Source organism: Agrilus planipennis, unplaced genomic scaffold (genome assembly GCF_000699045.2).
Source record: "Agrilus planipennis isolate EAB-ADULT unplaced genomic scaffold, Apla_2.0 scaffold184, whole genome shotgun sequence".
NCBI classification, from domain to species: domain Eukaryota; kingdom Metazoa; phylum Arthropoda; class Insecta; order Coleoptera; family Buprestidae; genus Agrilus; species Agrilus planipennis.
In genome coordinates, this window is record NW_020438988.1 from 84,491 (window position 1) to 100,816 (window position 16,326).

The following is a 16,326-nucleotide window of genomic DNA, read 5'->3' on the forward strand; positions in this document are numbered from 1 at the left end:
CTAGAAGATTTCTATTTAAACGTTCAGCTTTTCCGTTCAACTGAGGGGAATGTGCCACTGTATTATCTAGTATAATGCCTCTATTTTTACACCATTCTTTGAAGTTTCTGCTAGAATATTCACCTCCATTGTCTGAGCGTAATTTTGATACTTTTAAATTTTGATATGCTTCAGCCTCACATATGAATTTGATTTTCAGTTCTTTTTGTACCTAGATTTTTATTTCTGAAGAAGCAGTTTTGTTCAAGATGGTTTGTCTTCTTACATATACTGCACATTGTTGACCCTTTACTTCTACAAAATTTAGCTATATGACCCCTTCTGTTTACATTTAAAGCATTCTCCATTATCTTTCATAAACCTTGTACTTTTTGTATCAGCCTTAAATGCCACAGTATTATCACTTTCTGTTTCTTTATTTCTTGACTCCTCTGTTAATAGTCTTAATTAATAGCTGTTAATTTAGCCAATGTTTTTTCATTTTCTGCTGTAGACCCCCAAGCGGTTCTAAAAAAGCTATAATTTGGTGGTAAAGACGATAGTATTTTAGATATTATCATGTTTTCATCAATATTTTAATTTAGGCCGTTTAGTCTATATGCAATGTTCTCAATTTTGCTTATGTGTGAACTTAGATCGATTCCCTTTATATAACTGTAACTGTAAAATTCTTGTAACAAACTACATATTTGATCTGATGTAGATTTCTCAAACATGCCTTTTATTTTATTAAACATTTCGTTTGAATTTTTGCAATCCATGATATGCAAAATATATTTTTTTCAACCGACATTAAAATCAGGTTTTGAGCTTTTGCATCATATTTCGTCCATTTTGCTATGGTATCAACTGAATCATTTTGTGTTATTTTGTGGTTACCATTTACAATATCATATAAGTCGTATGCCTTAAACATAACAGTAATCTGCAGTTTCCATATTTGATAAGACGTTTCATCTACCAGCCTCTCGATCTTATTCATGTCCTCTGAGTTGAATGCCATTTTATTTTTTTTTTTAACACCACTTTTATTTTATTACTTTTTAACGTATAGCTTTACTGCCCAGATTATGTCTGAGAATCTGGGCCCATAACCTGTTGGGTTTTTTATTTTAGGTATCACACAGACTTATAAACCGTAACAGTTAAAAGACTTTAATTATATAACGTAAAACACAAAAAACATACAAAACGTAAAAAAACGTAATTTCTTACAATNCTTTTTTAGTATAGCTTTTACTGCCCGGATTATGTCTGACAATCTGGGCCCATAATCTGTTGGGTTTTTTATTTTAGGTATCACACAGACTAATAAACCATAACAGTTAAAAGATTTTAATTATAAAACGTAAAAACACAAAGAACATACAAAACGTAAACGTAATTTCTTACAATCATAGATGATAGAACATGTCCAACAATACCATAGACATAACGAACCGTTCGCCATCTAGTCCATACAAAAGTAAATTAACTATTATATTCAAATTTACATTTAACAGTACGCGATTTATGGTTGTAGGTGTTTCTCTCCGTTTTAAACATTTGACGAGATGAAATGTCATGTATATAAGGAAGATGATTAGGCAGGTGTAAATTATGTTGAGTGGGGCATGATGTGAAGGTTCTGGACTCGGTGATTGGCCCCTTACTGGCTGAACATTTGCTGCTGCTGCGATCAGCAGGTATTGTTTCCAGAGTAAGTATATAACAATAATGGATAGTACGATATTCCAAATAAAAAGTATGGAATCGCTGTGTATTCCATAGTTGTCACTGTATGATGTGAATGGATTGTACAAATCCGGATTACTTATAGCATCTATAACATTTTTTAATTGATTTTCGTTAGAAGTTAAGTTTAGATGAGGGATATTTAAGGTCCAATTATCGTTTAGGCATTCATGTATGTTTTTGTACGTAGGAATATTTTGGTTTGCGTGCGGTCTTAGAATGAATGATTGTAGGTTAGACCAAATGGCAGGTATAATGTGAATAATTTGTGGTTCATTTTTTAGGTTTTCGCGGCATGGAAATCTGTCGGCGATGAAGACGTCGTTTTCCGACTGAAGACTGCAATGGCACGGAAGATTAATTTTTATTGAACCCTGCTTTTTGTAATTATTAGGTATTGGGAATTTTTTTCACCGCATTTTATTGTGGTGTTAGGTTTTGGGTGAGTTGTTATATATACTTCTCCTAGTACCCCTGAAATTATCACAGACTTTACTCTGTGGCAGTTCATTGGACAATGTTGGCTTAAATCTTAACGGTTGTTTCTTCATATAATTTCTTCGCGCATTCAGGTCCCTGTATCGAATCAGCGGAAAATCGGGGTATGTAACAGAGCTTGTTATGATAAGGTTTGCACTAATGTGAGCCCGTTCCTGATATTTGCCTTAGGCTATGTTTCCTTACGGGGTTTTGATTAGTTACTGCTAGAAATAGGGGTTGGTGAGGTATAGAACACGTTTGATTGTACCAGGCAAAAGGTGTTGTTATTAATTCAAAAAGATTCCAATGATTCTTTTCTGCCATGATCAGAATTTTAATTTGTATAAAAAGTTTGTTTTGAGTAAAGGAACAGTCGGTAATTGGAAGTTCGAAATACTTATAAACCTCGGTAACAGGAATGGCCAGTTCCTGCCCTGATTTACCCATCTCCCCTTCCAACCTTTCTAGGTCGTGTTTTAATATTACAGGGTGAATGACTAATGGCGGGGTTTTGTGATGCTTACATGACGTTATAATGTTATGTCTTCTTATTGGTCTGGTTAAAAGTATGATTCTTTTTAAATTTTGATACTCGTTGTATAATGAAGTCGTCCAAAATGAATCTTGTTCTCGTATAGTTTGAATGATACTTTTTCGCATAATCTTTACATACCTTTCAATGATTTTCATTCTGTCTTCCGTCTTCTGAAACGTGGCTGATATCATGCTGTCGTATTTTCTGAACCTTTCTGAATTTTCACTTACTTGTTTCACCGACGATGAAAGCCACTTCGTAAGTGATAGGAGTTGCTGCCTTAGCCAGTTCTCGTTTTTCGTTACCACTTTTAGTTTTTCATGTGTTACTAGTCTGCAGCACCAAGAGAATCCTTCACCAATGAAGTCTAACGATCTCTTATTTCTAGATGTTTCTTGTGGGTTTAATGAACTGATGCTCCAACTATCTCCTAGCATCTGTAGTTCCTTTGTATATGCTATTGATAATTCGCGTATATGATGTTCAATAACGCACTCATCCGCCTACGATGGAGTATTGCATGTTTTTTCTAAGGGTGTTGTTGTTTCCATGCCTTCTTCACTCCAATTCGTCTCATAGTTTAATGGTATTGCGGCTTCGTAAGTTATAGTTTCTGGCACCGGTTTCCAAAACGCGCCAGCGTTGACCTCCACATGGTAGTCCCCTTGCGAGTACCCCAACTTGACTCTTATGATTAGGGCGAATCTGGTGATAAAAAAATCCTATATCGTCCTTATATTAATGCCTTCATTATTCAAACAATAGAGTCCTTATTTTACGCCTTTCATATAAATTGTTCGTTGATTTTTTCGCCAATTATTCATTTCGTTACTATTTTTATTATATTTAAATTTATTTAAATTTCATAATTTATGTAGTTAATAATTAAATTTCGGGTAATGGTTCGGGTGTCCATGGGTCGTAATAAGGAAGGATTCTACTAACGTGCACCACATCTTTTCGTGATTTTTCTGTTCTACGCATTTGTACCTCGTAGTCTACGTCCGAAACTTTGTTATGTAGTAGGGACCGAACCATCTTAGTAGGAGTTTTCGCTTCTTCCTACCTTTCTGACTGTGGTCAATACTTTCACTTGGTCTCCCATTTTATATCCGACGTGCCTATGTTTTGTGTCGTATCTAAGTTTGTCAATCTTTTGTTTCATTTCGATGTTTTCCACAGCATTGTACCGAATTAACAATGCTTCATCTCTAATTTCGTGACTGTCCTTTGGATCTGGGGTAGGTAATATATTCGCCTCCGTAGGTAATATTGGTTCCCTGGCGTAGACTAACCATAACTTACATAGGTAGCGTATTATTTTTAAATAGGGGTGATTTATTAAATTATGCGCAATCTTTTTTCTAAATATAATTTATTGTAATCGACTCAAAGTAGTTTATGTGGTGTTAATTAATTTAAAAGTGACGAACTTTTTTCTATGTATAATTTATTGTAATCGACTCAGAGTAGTTTATGTGGTGTTATTTAATTTAAATGTGTGACGAACAAAAAAGAGTAACACGCAGTCAGAAAAAATCGAGCTCGGAGGCAAACGTCAAACAAATAAGTAACAAAAATATCCAGGGGCAGCAAATTCAAAAGATTTCAGGCCAACACACAGCAGCACTACTACAGATCCTTTCACACACCAATCATCCTTGTCCAGGAGTCCACACCGACAATCTCCATCTATGTTTACATTTGAATTTCCCTAAAACTTAAACTGCGTGACACTTCCCCCCGGCTTACAAAAGATGGGCTCCATTTTTGGCTAAAGAAAAAAAAATTAAAAAAGGAAAAATTATTACATTATGACATTAATCTTTAAACACCCACTAGCATACCAACACTTCACAGTTTTTCAAAGTTTTTAGAAGTTCAATAATTTTCTCAATGACGAGAGCTATCGAACTGGCGTCAATTTCTGCTTGTAAATAGATAATTGTTTTAGTTACTGCCTCGTTGCTGTGTAATGCCAAATACGCTTATTTTGCAAGTGAATAAACTCGATATCCGTTTTATGAATTTGAAAAGAATAGCAACGTTATAATTATGAAATATTTAATTAATTTTGAAATATGTTTTGACGTCTAAAATGGTTTTTTGAATTCCCCTAAAACTTCACTGCGTGACAATACCCTTGCTGATTACTATTATTTTATGTATTTAAATAATTATTAATATAAGCCTTATTTTATTTTAACCCTTATTTACTTAATTTTTTTTCATTGGTAGTAGTTTTATACAGAGCAATATATCAGGAATTATTGTTGTAATCAACCTAGAAAGATAAAATTTCATATTTAAGTATGTTTTAGCATTCATAAAAATGTAGAGGGTTATGCATTACAAATTTCTAAAAAAAATTTTTTTTCGCCATATAAGGGACATCCTAGGCTATATATTACATCCATTTTATGCAACGTCAGGTATACCTAAAGGCTCACACTTAGGCCTTATCCTCTTTAATGTGTTCATCAAAGATACAGGCTCGAACTTCACATTAGAACATCTACTATACGCCGATGACCTAAAAATACTTAGAAGCATAACCTGCCCTAATGACCTCTTACTACTGTAACAAAACATTGAAGAGTTCCATAACTTGAGTATTACCAATAAATTAAAACTAAACATGAACAAATGCACCGTTATGACTTTCACTTGCTCACAGAATATATCTCAATCAACCATATACATGATGGGAAATCAATAATTACAGGTAACTAACACTATCAAGGATCTAGGCATAACACTTGACAATAAACTGAAGTTCGCGGACCATATAGATAATATTGTATAAAAATCATTACGAATTCTGGGTGTCATAATCAGATTTAGTAGACTTCACCAATTCGCAATCTCTAAAGGACACTAGTGATACTGTAAGATTCATAAAGTATTTGCCGACGTTCAATAGTTCAAGTCATGTAAATAGTCGTATTGTACTTAGGTCTATGAAATGGGGTGCAATATTCTCTTATTATTTACATTTCTAAAGATCTTAAACTGCACGTCATAAAACCATTTAAATATTTATGCTCTTTATTCTCGACACATTTGGGTATATTCTATATGTTAACTTTATGATCCGATCATTTGGGAATACAGTTCATTTCAATTTTATGGTTGAATTCTATTTTGTAAATGTTTACAATAGCTATTGTAGGGATTTAGTCGGAATCGGTAGATTTGGAAATTTCGTCAGGCAGTGTCATTAGCCTTATGCATTACTTGTTCTACCCCTGCCCTCTCAATACCTCCTTCCTTTAATCAACATCCTTACCACTCCCCTTAACCAATGATAGGCGCTAAATTCGAAAATCACCACCCTCTATTACAACCCCACTTTAACTTAAAATTTAATAAATATTGAAAAATATAGTTTGTAACCAGAGTTTTCTACAGTTTTTTCATATGATATCTACGCACACATTTGAACAACGATTTTGTAATTAGTGTAAATAAACTATTAAACCCACTGTCCTGCTTATTCGTTTGTTTTTAATAAGTGGTGCAGCTTTTTAGTTAAGGTTGTACAGCAGTGGAATTTCATTGGTGATAACCTCTAGAAGTCCATTGCCTATATGTCTAAACAGTTTGGATACACGTCTACTTATCTCCGTATTCAGTGTTAATACGCAATCAATTAATTCGAGCGTATATACGTTGTGTTACAGTGACAGTGAAATTCAATCATATCGAAAACTAAGTCGTAAAAGTATACGAAAAGTGCAAATTCGCTGGTATACGAACAAATTGTGCGTAATTCAATGACATCGTTATTAATTATCGAATTATTATATCGTACCGACCGAGTACTTCAGTGATACAACAGAAGGGAGTGCAACCTTCGAAGTCAGCAGTAGAAGCAGAGTATCAGCATTCATCATCATTCATTAACACAGGAAATTCACGGATACAAGAAGTTCATCGTCATCATCATTTGCAGTCATTTACAACAAGGCACCTGGTCATCCACTATTTGGTCATCAAAAATCAGATAAGTTAAGGTTCTCTTTTTCCTCTTACCTTGTTACATAATTCCTAGATTCAATTTTCAGTCGTGGATTTCAATTCAATTAACCATTCAGTAAATAGTCTTTAGTCTTTATCTAATTTCTCAGTATGGCAGAATTAGAAGTGCAGCTAAATTCCTTAAAAAAGCAAAGAACCACATTGAAAGGTAATCTTACAAAATTCGGGAATTTCTTAAACGTAGAAGAAAATCAGAGCAATGTTATTGAAATTAAGTTTTTAAGAAAAGTTGAAACCTATTCAGATAAGTTCGAAGAGATTCAGACCGAAATAGAAGAAATTACAAATAAACCAACCAGTGAATTTGATGATTTAGAAAATTTATTTTACTCAACATTAACGCGTGCACATCAAACAATAGAATCGAAGTCTCTACAAGGTCCATCGGTAAACAAACCGTTAGAATACGAGAATTCGTTCAATAACAATCAGGTAGCATCACACATTAACATAGCATTACCTAAAATAGAACTAATTTCTTTTGACGGTACATATAGTAAGTGGTTAAATTTTTATAATAGTTTTGAAAATTCTATTCACAGAAGAACAGATCTTTCGAATACTCAGAAATTATTATATTAAAAGTCNAGTTAACGATAAACGAACTTGAACTAGCTTTAACCAAAATCTTAAAAATTGTTCAGAGAGAACATTTCGCAGATGACTTGAAACAACTAGTTCAATCAAAACATGTCCTTCCTAATAGCAGGCTTCGTGCGTTAAACCCATTTTTAGACGATGATGGACTTATTCGAGTAGAGGTACGATTGAAAAATTCACTTCTTTCATACGCAGAAAAACATCCTATTTTGTTACCAAAGGACAATTTTGTAACGAAACTGATAATAAGTGAGGAGCATATACACAGCCTTCATAGTGAAACTCAGGCTACGCTTAATGCGGTTCGATCGAAATACTGGCCCCTCAACGCTAAAAATACCATTAAAAAATTAATTCGAGAATGTATTACTTGTTTTAAAGCTAAACCTAACGACAACCTTCCCTACTTCATGGGTGATCTCCCGCACAATCGTGTAGTTCAATCACGCCTATGTTGGGGTTGATTATTGCGGTCCATTTAAAGTTAAGGAGAAAAAATACAGAAACCGTGGCGTGGTAAAGGTTAATGCATGTATATTTGTGTCTTTTGCTACCAAAGTCATGCACATGGAATTAGTGACGGATTTGAGTACCGATGCATTTATTGGAGGCCTTCGCCGAATCTTTGCTAGGCGCGGTCGTTCTCAAAATTTGTATAGTGATAATAATGCTACCAATTTCGTGGGAGCAAAAAATGAAATCGAAAACGTCGTAAGATTGGTTGGGTCTGAAAACCACAATAATAATGTTAAGCAGTATTTATTAAATCTTGGCATAAATTGGCACTTCTCGCCTCCGCGATCGCCGCATTTCGGCGGTCTTTGGGAGGCAACAGTAAAGTCTTTTAAATTTCATAATCTTAGAGTAGTAGGAGAGAGATTGTTTACTTTTGTAATCGCATAAATAAAGTCAAATCAATGAACTTATGTTTTAACTGTTTAAATTCGGGACATCGTAGTGATGAATGTAAATGGTCTGGATGTAGGGAGTGCGCTAAAAGGCACAATTCATTGTTGCATTATGACGAAAAGAAATTTGATAATAAAGCTGATGAGTGTCTGAATGAAGTCCAAGCATCCGCGGGAAATTCAAAGGTCAAGATACTGACGAACAGTACAGTACCCTCACCCTGCTTTCACACAGACGGTTTTCTAACGGCAACCGTGCCGTGCCGTGCCGTAATTTCATTTTGCTTTGCGTTCACACTTCACACGGTTTTACACGGGTTTAGTTTTGTTTTGATATGTGACCAAAATGGACGAAAGGAAAAAACGTATGTTGTTACTAATGATATGGCATAATCGCAAAAAAACACAAAAAACAAGAAGATTTTGGATTCATCCACTACTTGAAAACAGACAATTGATGGGTGAATTTTTCGAGAGATTCGGAACGAACTGTAAATTATCAAAGAAAAGGGTTTTTTTAAAGAAATATGAAGGAAGAGCTAATATTTGGTGGATGAAAGTAGAGTACTAATAGGGTAGTAACTAATAAGATAGGAAAGTTCTGAAGATAACAAATACTAATAAATAGAATGTAGTCCCAAATCACCGAAGAAAACCCATCGTAAAATTGTAATTAGGAAAGGATGCTAACTACGGACGGCATGCAGTTAGTACGCGAAGCTGAAATATTAATAGGGATTACTGGAAAGTACAAGTAATAAAAGTTATTGATAGCGATAGAAAATGAATACAAAAGAATTTGAATACACTGTTCCAAATATTTTCACAGAGAATAATAATAATAGAAAGACAAATACAAAAGAATTCGAGTAGAAATATTTACAAAAGGGTGTAATATAATGTTTAGTCAAATATATGTTTTAAATTAAATATAGCGGTGTTATTATCCGCTACACTGTATAATTTCTTCTGTTAACTGCACAATTCAGAGAGAAAAACGATCTTGAAAACAAACGTGTGAATACTTCTATACACTTCTATACACTTGCTTGTCTCACTGTTGCCGTGCACGGCTACGGCGCCATGCCGTTGCAGTCCCCATGCCGTGTTGCGACGGCAGCCGTGTACGGCTCCGGCAGCAAATCGTGCTGTGTGAAAGCTTGCATATAAACCAATGTATTACTATTATACACGGCACGGTTGCCGTGCACGGCCACGGCAAAAAACCGTCTGTGTGAAAGCAGGGTCACAGGTGTTATTGTAAACAGCTTTGGTAAACGTAAAGGCTAAAAACGGGAACCTAGTTCAAGCACGCCTATTGTTAGATAATGCTTCGGAATCGCATGTATATTCCTCCTAATATAACTCTTGCTGATCCGCAATTCCATGAACCCTCTGAAGTAGATGCGTTGTTAGGAATATAAGGTCACAAATCAAAGTTGCACAAAACAAAACTAGGTTGGATAATTTCAGGTAGAATAGGTAATAATCTAAAAACAAGGAATTCTTTAAGGTGTATGCTTTCATTAAATTCTTTACAAGAAAGTATAAAAAGATTCTGGGAAATCGAAAGAATAGATAATAAGGCGTTTTTATCAGACGAAGAAGTCGACGTAGAAGAGCATTTTAAAAATACTACAAGGCGCGATTCAATCACGGGGCGATGTATTGTTCGATTACCATTTCATCAAAAAATAGAAAACTTAGGAGAGTCACGTAAGTTAGCTGAAAGGCAATTTTATGCTTTAGAACATAAATTGTCAAAAAATCCAACTGTCCCATTATTCGAACTGAGACCTACGAGAGTTCTAGTAGCTAAGGTAAAATCAAACTTTGAATTCACAAGGTATTCAAAATTAATTAAATTAAAACGAGTCGTAGCTTATGTATTACGATTTCAAAATAAATTGAAGCTTAAAGGTAAACGAACTTGAACTAGCTTTAACCAAAATCTTAGAAATTATTCAGAGAGAACATTTCGCAGATGACTTGAAACAACTAGTTCAATCAAAAATGTCCTTCCTAATAGCAGGCTTCGTACGTTAAACCCATTTTTAAACGATGATGGACTTATTCGAGTTGGGGGACGATTAAAAAATTGACTTCTTTCATACGCAGAAGAACATCCTATTTTGTTACCAAAGGACAATATTGTAACGAAACTTATAATCGGTGAGGAGCACATACACAATCTTCATAGTGGAACTCAGGCTACGCTTAATTCGGTTCGATCAAAATACTGACCTCACAACGCGAAAAATACCATTAAAAAATTAATTCGAGAATGTATTACTTGTTTTAGAGCTAAACCTAACGACAACCTTCCCTACTTCATGGGTGATCTCCCGCAAAATCGTGTAGTTCAATCACGCCCATTTTTGAATGTTGGGGTTGACTATTGCGGCCCATTTAAAGTGAAGGAGAAAAAATATAGAAACCGTGGCGTGGTAAAGGTTTATGCATGTATATTTGTGTGCTTTGCTACCAAAGCCATGCACATAGAATTAGTGACGGATTTGAGTACCGATGCATTTATTGGAGGCCTTCGCCGATCCTTTGCTGGGCGCGGTCGTTCTCAAAATTTGTATAGTGATAATGCTACCAATTTCGTGGGAGCAAGAAATGAAATCGAAAACGTCGTAAGATTGGTTGGGTCTGAAAACCACAATAATAAAGTTAAACACCATTTATTAAATCCTGGCATAAATTGGCACTTCTCGCCTCCTCGATCGCCGCATTTCGGCGGTCTTTGGGAGGCAACAGTAAAGTCTTTTAAATTTCATAATCTTAGAGTAGTAGGAGAGAGATTGTTTACTTCTGAAGAATTGATGACATACACGACTGAAATTGAAGCTATCCTAATTTCACGACCCCTAACAGCATTGTCCGACGACCCTAATGACCTTAAAGCCCTTACTCCTGCCCACTTTCTCATAGGAGAACCATTTACTACATTACCAAATCAGGATCTTACACATTTGCCAACAAATCGTTTATCAAATTGGCAATGCATCCAAGATATCAAACAACAATTCTGGAGACGATGACACAAAGAGTATTTAAATCAATTACATATTAGTAGGGTAAGATAACCGATTCTAGCACAGAGGAGTAGGTAATTGACGAAACGTCATCGATCGTAAACGTGTAACTGTTAAATGGTTACTGTTAAACGGTTGCTGTTACTGGTCACATGATGTTATTGGCTCTTGACGATGTCAGTGAGTGTAAGCATTAATACATATATTGGTTGTATTTATACTACAAAGAATGCAGTTTTTAATTAGAAGCTATTTGGTTGTGAGAGGGAAAGAAGTAGGAATACGTTAGGAGGAGGGAGAAGGTGGTTGATTTGGACAGTTAAATGTTATGTCGATAATTAAATGAAATGTTGTTGTTGTGATTAATTATTTTTTGTAATATTTATTTTCTGTTAATCTAGATAGTATGTAAATAATTGCGTTGTTAACTTTAGTAAACAAAAGTGTCTGCGAAAATATTTTCAAAAGAAAGTGTGAAATTCGTCAGTTTTTTTGGTGAATTTATTTTAAAGAAAATATTTTGGGATTACTGTTGATTGTAAAATAGTTAATACAAGGACGTCTGTTAAAACTACAACTTGACTTGTTTGATAAGTTATTTGGCAATTAAAAACTAACAGGTTATGGGCCCAGATCATGCTCAAAAGTCAGTCACGCCAAATTATCAAGCAAAATAACAAGTTAGTCAATTCAGCCCTGTGTTCCAGCCAAGTCGTCGTCAGCGAAGCATCAAGTTGTGAGTAGTGTTGTCAAAATTCGTTTTGATTAAATTTCAAAATGGAGCAATCAACAAAATCAAATATTGAGATGTTGTCAGAAGATCAAGACGGTGAAGTAGATTTTGAAGCTTGGCAATTTAAAATTGATTTAACGCTAAAGTCAAAGAAAATTTATGAGTATGTAACTGGTGCAAAGCCAAAACCTGCAGGTAAAGTCGATGAAAAAGATGTAATTGAATGGGTTGAAAAAGACATTGAGGCTCAAACCGTCATTGGCATAAATGTTAGTAAAGCTATTTCGAAGAAGATTTTGAGTTGTACAACGGCATTTGAAATGTATGGAAAACTGCAAAACTTGTATGGCAAAAAGTCAGATTACGAGATCGAAGGTCTGCAACGCAAATTTTTCAGCTACACATTTGACAACTCCAAATCAGCTGTTGCAAATTGCAACGACATACTGCAACTCGCCGTAGATTTAACCTCTTTGGATGGAAACAANTATTAGTTGGTACAGTTCCATCCTTTTTCAGTAAACGTCCTTCTATGTATAGGAAACTACCGCAAGGTAAGGTGTAAACATCTTCATTTTCTATTGGAATGCGTATGGTATCATTATTTTTAAAAGTTGAATTAGCATAGGGTTGATGAGTATGTTTATCAGCGTTAATAATAGCGTTGTCGAAGACTGCTTTCTCGGTGACATTTAGTATTTCTGCAACCATTTTAACTTTTCACCTTTTTCAATCGCAACCCCAAAGATTTAAGGAACTGTTTATTAGACGGTGTTAATCGCTGAACGGGTGTAAGCGAAATAAACGTCTCAGAGTGTGGTGATCGTTTTATAGTAGTATTTTTGTTCGAATAACGTTGGACACAGTTGTATCGCGCAACCATGTTATAGTTTTCGTAAGTGAAGTCTTACTGTAACACGCTCTCCACGGAAATTAACAAGATTACCGTCTTGATCAACTATTTTAAGGGAAATGTAATCGATGACACGTGTGTTGATAGATAAATATATAAGACTTGTGGGATTCTCTACAATTTTAAATCCGGGAGGTACATTGGGAAAGAATTGATGTAATATATGTCCATCTTGTCCTTTAGTAGCATCATTAGTATGTATATAGGAGTTAGATACAAGGTTACATATTACTGAAATTGCGTTTACCTTGAAAATGTCAGCTACATGATCGGACTCCTCTTGAAGCGATGATAGAAGTTTATTTTCAAAACCCAATATCTTCGCCGGAGAATCTATTGGAGTAAAGTTAACATGTTTGGTACTCTTTATACGACTTTTTAATGTAGTATTGTCTCCAAACAAGTGAATGCTATCATTAGTATCTCCCAATTTCTCCTGAAGAAAATTATTAATATCATCAATTTCATATGATCCTTCCGGAAGAACTACGACTGGTTTCATAGAATCTTCAAAATAAAATTTGTTGTTATTTTCAAATATTGGGAATGCTGTTGTAGGCTTCAAAATTCAATAATGCTATTTGATATTCATTATCATCGCTTAAAACAATGGGTGGACTTATTATCATTTGTAGCTCCGACGTTGTAGCAGTCAAGGCGAATGTGTAAGACATGTTTTCGGTTTAACGTTCTGTTTAATACAGAGAAGAAATTTTGATGGTTTGTATTAAAAAAGGATTTACGTAATCTTCGGCAGGAATTGGAGAACTAAATGACCACAGTTAAAATCGGTGTGGTTCTGAACACGATCGTAGTTATAAGTGATGTCGCAAGGTCCAGCAGATTGTAAATATTGAACCAATTCTTTAGGTGGACGGAGATTACCAAAACTGTCAAAGTAAATAGCTTTGCTGTTTCGTTTTACATACGCTGTCCAATCTGTACCAGTTCCGGTATCTAAATTAACAATTCCACTTTCATATCTTTTAACGTTTCTTGGTAATTCGTTACGCATGAAGATTCCACGAAAATGTGGAATTTGTAAATAGCGAATGTAATTGTGTAAATCTGAATCTGTTAGAGGATGATTAGGCAATTTCAGGAAAAAGTTTGTGTTTTTTTTTTGTTGAAACGGTTTAAGGTATAAACCGAAACCTTTACGGGAAGGTTGTATGGAAATATTTTTCCCAAGAGCAATGGCTTCCATTGAAGTGTTATGACGTTTAGCTTCTTCTAGTGGTTGCTGCGCTGATTTAGCATCTTGTACAGCTTAAGCAATTCCAGCAACACTACCAGAAAGAGCTCTAAGTGCCGATAGTCCCGCAAAAATCGGAATTAACGGTAAAAAACCACCTGTCTTTGGAATGGGAATGATTCTAAGAAATTTAGATCGTTTTCCAAGTTTTCGAATTTGATTCAGTGCAATTTTAGCAGCCTCTAATAACTGTAAGGGCTTATTTTTCTTAAGAACAAGTTTCGCAGTCCTTACTAATTTGTGAAACGGTAGAACTCCTCCTTTTCTTATTCGTTTTCTTTTATTTATTCTAGTCAGCGGAATCGAACCACCTTTTTTACTACGACGTAGTCGTTGTCGTTTGTACCCCATTCCAAGTTTCTCCTTAGTCTTCATAGCCGAAGCAATTGCGAGAGCTGCAAAGCGTTCACCTATAGATGCGTCTGATGACTTTAGTCTTCGTAAAGATTGATGCGCTAAAACCTTGTCCGCTATTCGACGTTGTGAAATGTCTGGTGAAATTGNTTTTCCAACTGTGATGTAGTTTTCACAGCCCAGTTGTGAGAATGTGATTGGTTAAGTAAGGGATATTCATGTAGTTCCCAACTACGAAAAGAAAGTTCCATATTTAAATTGCGATCAACGTAACGTAATAATTTCAAACGTTCAGCGTCAGCAACAGATACATGAGGAATTTTCCAACATATCTGATCCAAATGGACATCAACCCCTTCAGCCCGTGTTGCTGAGCAAAAGAGGGCATTATTGTCAGTACTGCTGCGAACTGGAACTAATTCTTGTCGTATGTTGAGTATTATTTTTCGAGAGTCTTCTCCAAACCCTAAAATCATACGAAGAGGAATACAAACGTTGAAATAGCCGTTTGTATCAATCAGATTTCTGGTATGAAGGGCAACTCCTTGTACAGCCCCTAAAGCAGGAGGCAACCATCCACTATTAATGAGATGTTTACTTTCATTTTCATTGTAAGACGCATAACCTTTCATTGTTGTAGTCATACCAGGATTACGAACTCGATCAATAACTTTTCCTCCAAATTCATATCGAATTTCATCAAATAAGTATAGAATTCCATTATTGATAAAAGAAGTATTAGTTGGTACAGTTCCATCCTATTTCAGTAAACGCATGTAAATGTATAGGAAACTACCGCAAGGTAAGGTGTAAACATCTTCATTTTCTATTGGAATGCGTATGGTATCATTACTTTTAAAAGTTGAATTAGCATAGGGTTAACGAGTATGTTTATCAGCGTTAATAATAGCGTTGTCGAAGACTGCTTTCTCGGTGACATTTAGTATTTCTGCAACCACTTTAACTTTTCACCTTTTTCAATCGCAACCTCAAAGATTTAAGGAACTGTTTATTAGACGGTGTTAATCGCTGAACGGGTGTAAGCGAAATAAACGTCTCAGAGTATGGTGATCGTTTTATAGTAGTATTTTTGTTCGAATAACGTTGGACACAGTTGTATCGTGCAACCATGTTATAGTTTCCGTAAGTAAAGTCTTACTGTAACACGCTCTCCACGGAAATTAACAAGATTACCGTCTTGATCAACTATTTTAAGGGAAATGTAATCGATGACACGTGTGTTGATAGATAAATATATAAGACTTGTGGGATTCTCTACAATTTTAAATCCGGGAGGTACATTTGGAAAGAATTGATGTAATATATGTCCATCTTGTCCTTTAGTAGCATCATTAGTATGTATATAGGAGTTAGATACAAGGTTACATGTTACTGAAATTGCGTTTACCTTGAAAATGTCAGCTACATGATCGGACTCCTCTTGAAGCGATGATAGAAGTTTATTTTCAAAACCCAATATCTTCGCCGGAGAATCTGTTGGAGTAAAGTCAACATTTTTGGTACTCTTTATACGACTTTTTAATGTAGTATTGTCTCCAGACAAGTGAATGCTATCATTAGTATCTCCCAATTTCTCCTGAAGAAAATTATTAATATCATCAATTTCATATGATCCTTCCGGAAGAACTACGACTGGTTTCTTAGAATCTTCAAAATAAAATTTGTTGTTATTTTCATCAATATTGGGAATGCTGTTGTAGGCTTCAAAATT

General features: G+C 35.0%; 1 long non-coding RNA gene across 1 annotated transcript; it reads left to right on the top strand.

Moving 5' to 3' along the window:
* Window positions 1–1,225: 1,225 nt before the first annotated feature.
* On the top strand, window positions 1,226–4,801 carry LOC108740583. The gene is made up of 3 exons (XR_001938365.2): window positions 1,226–1,465; window positions 1,523–1,699; window positions 2,019–4,801. It is a non-coding gene; the product is annotated as an uncharacterized LOC108740583 (long non-coding RNA).
* The last annotated feature ends 11,525 nt before the right edge of the window (window positions 4,802–16,326 follow it).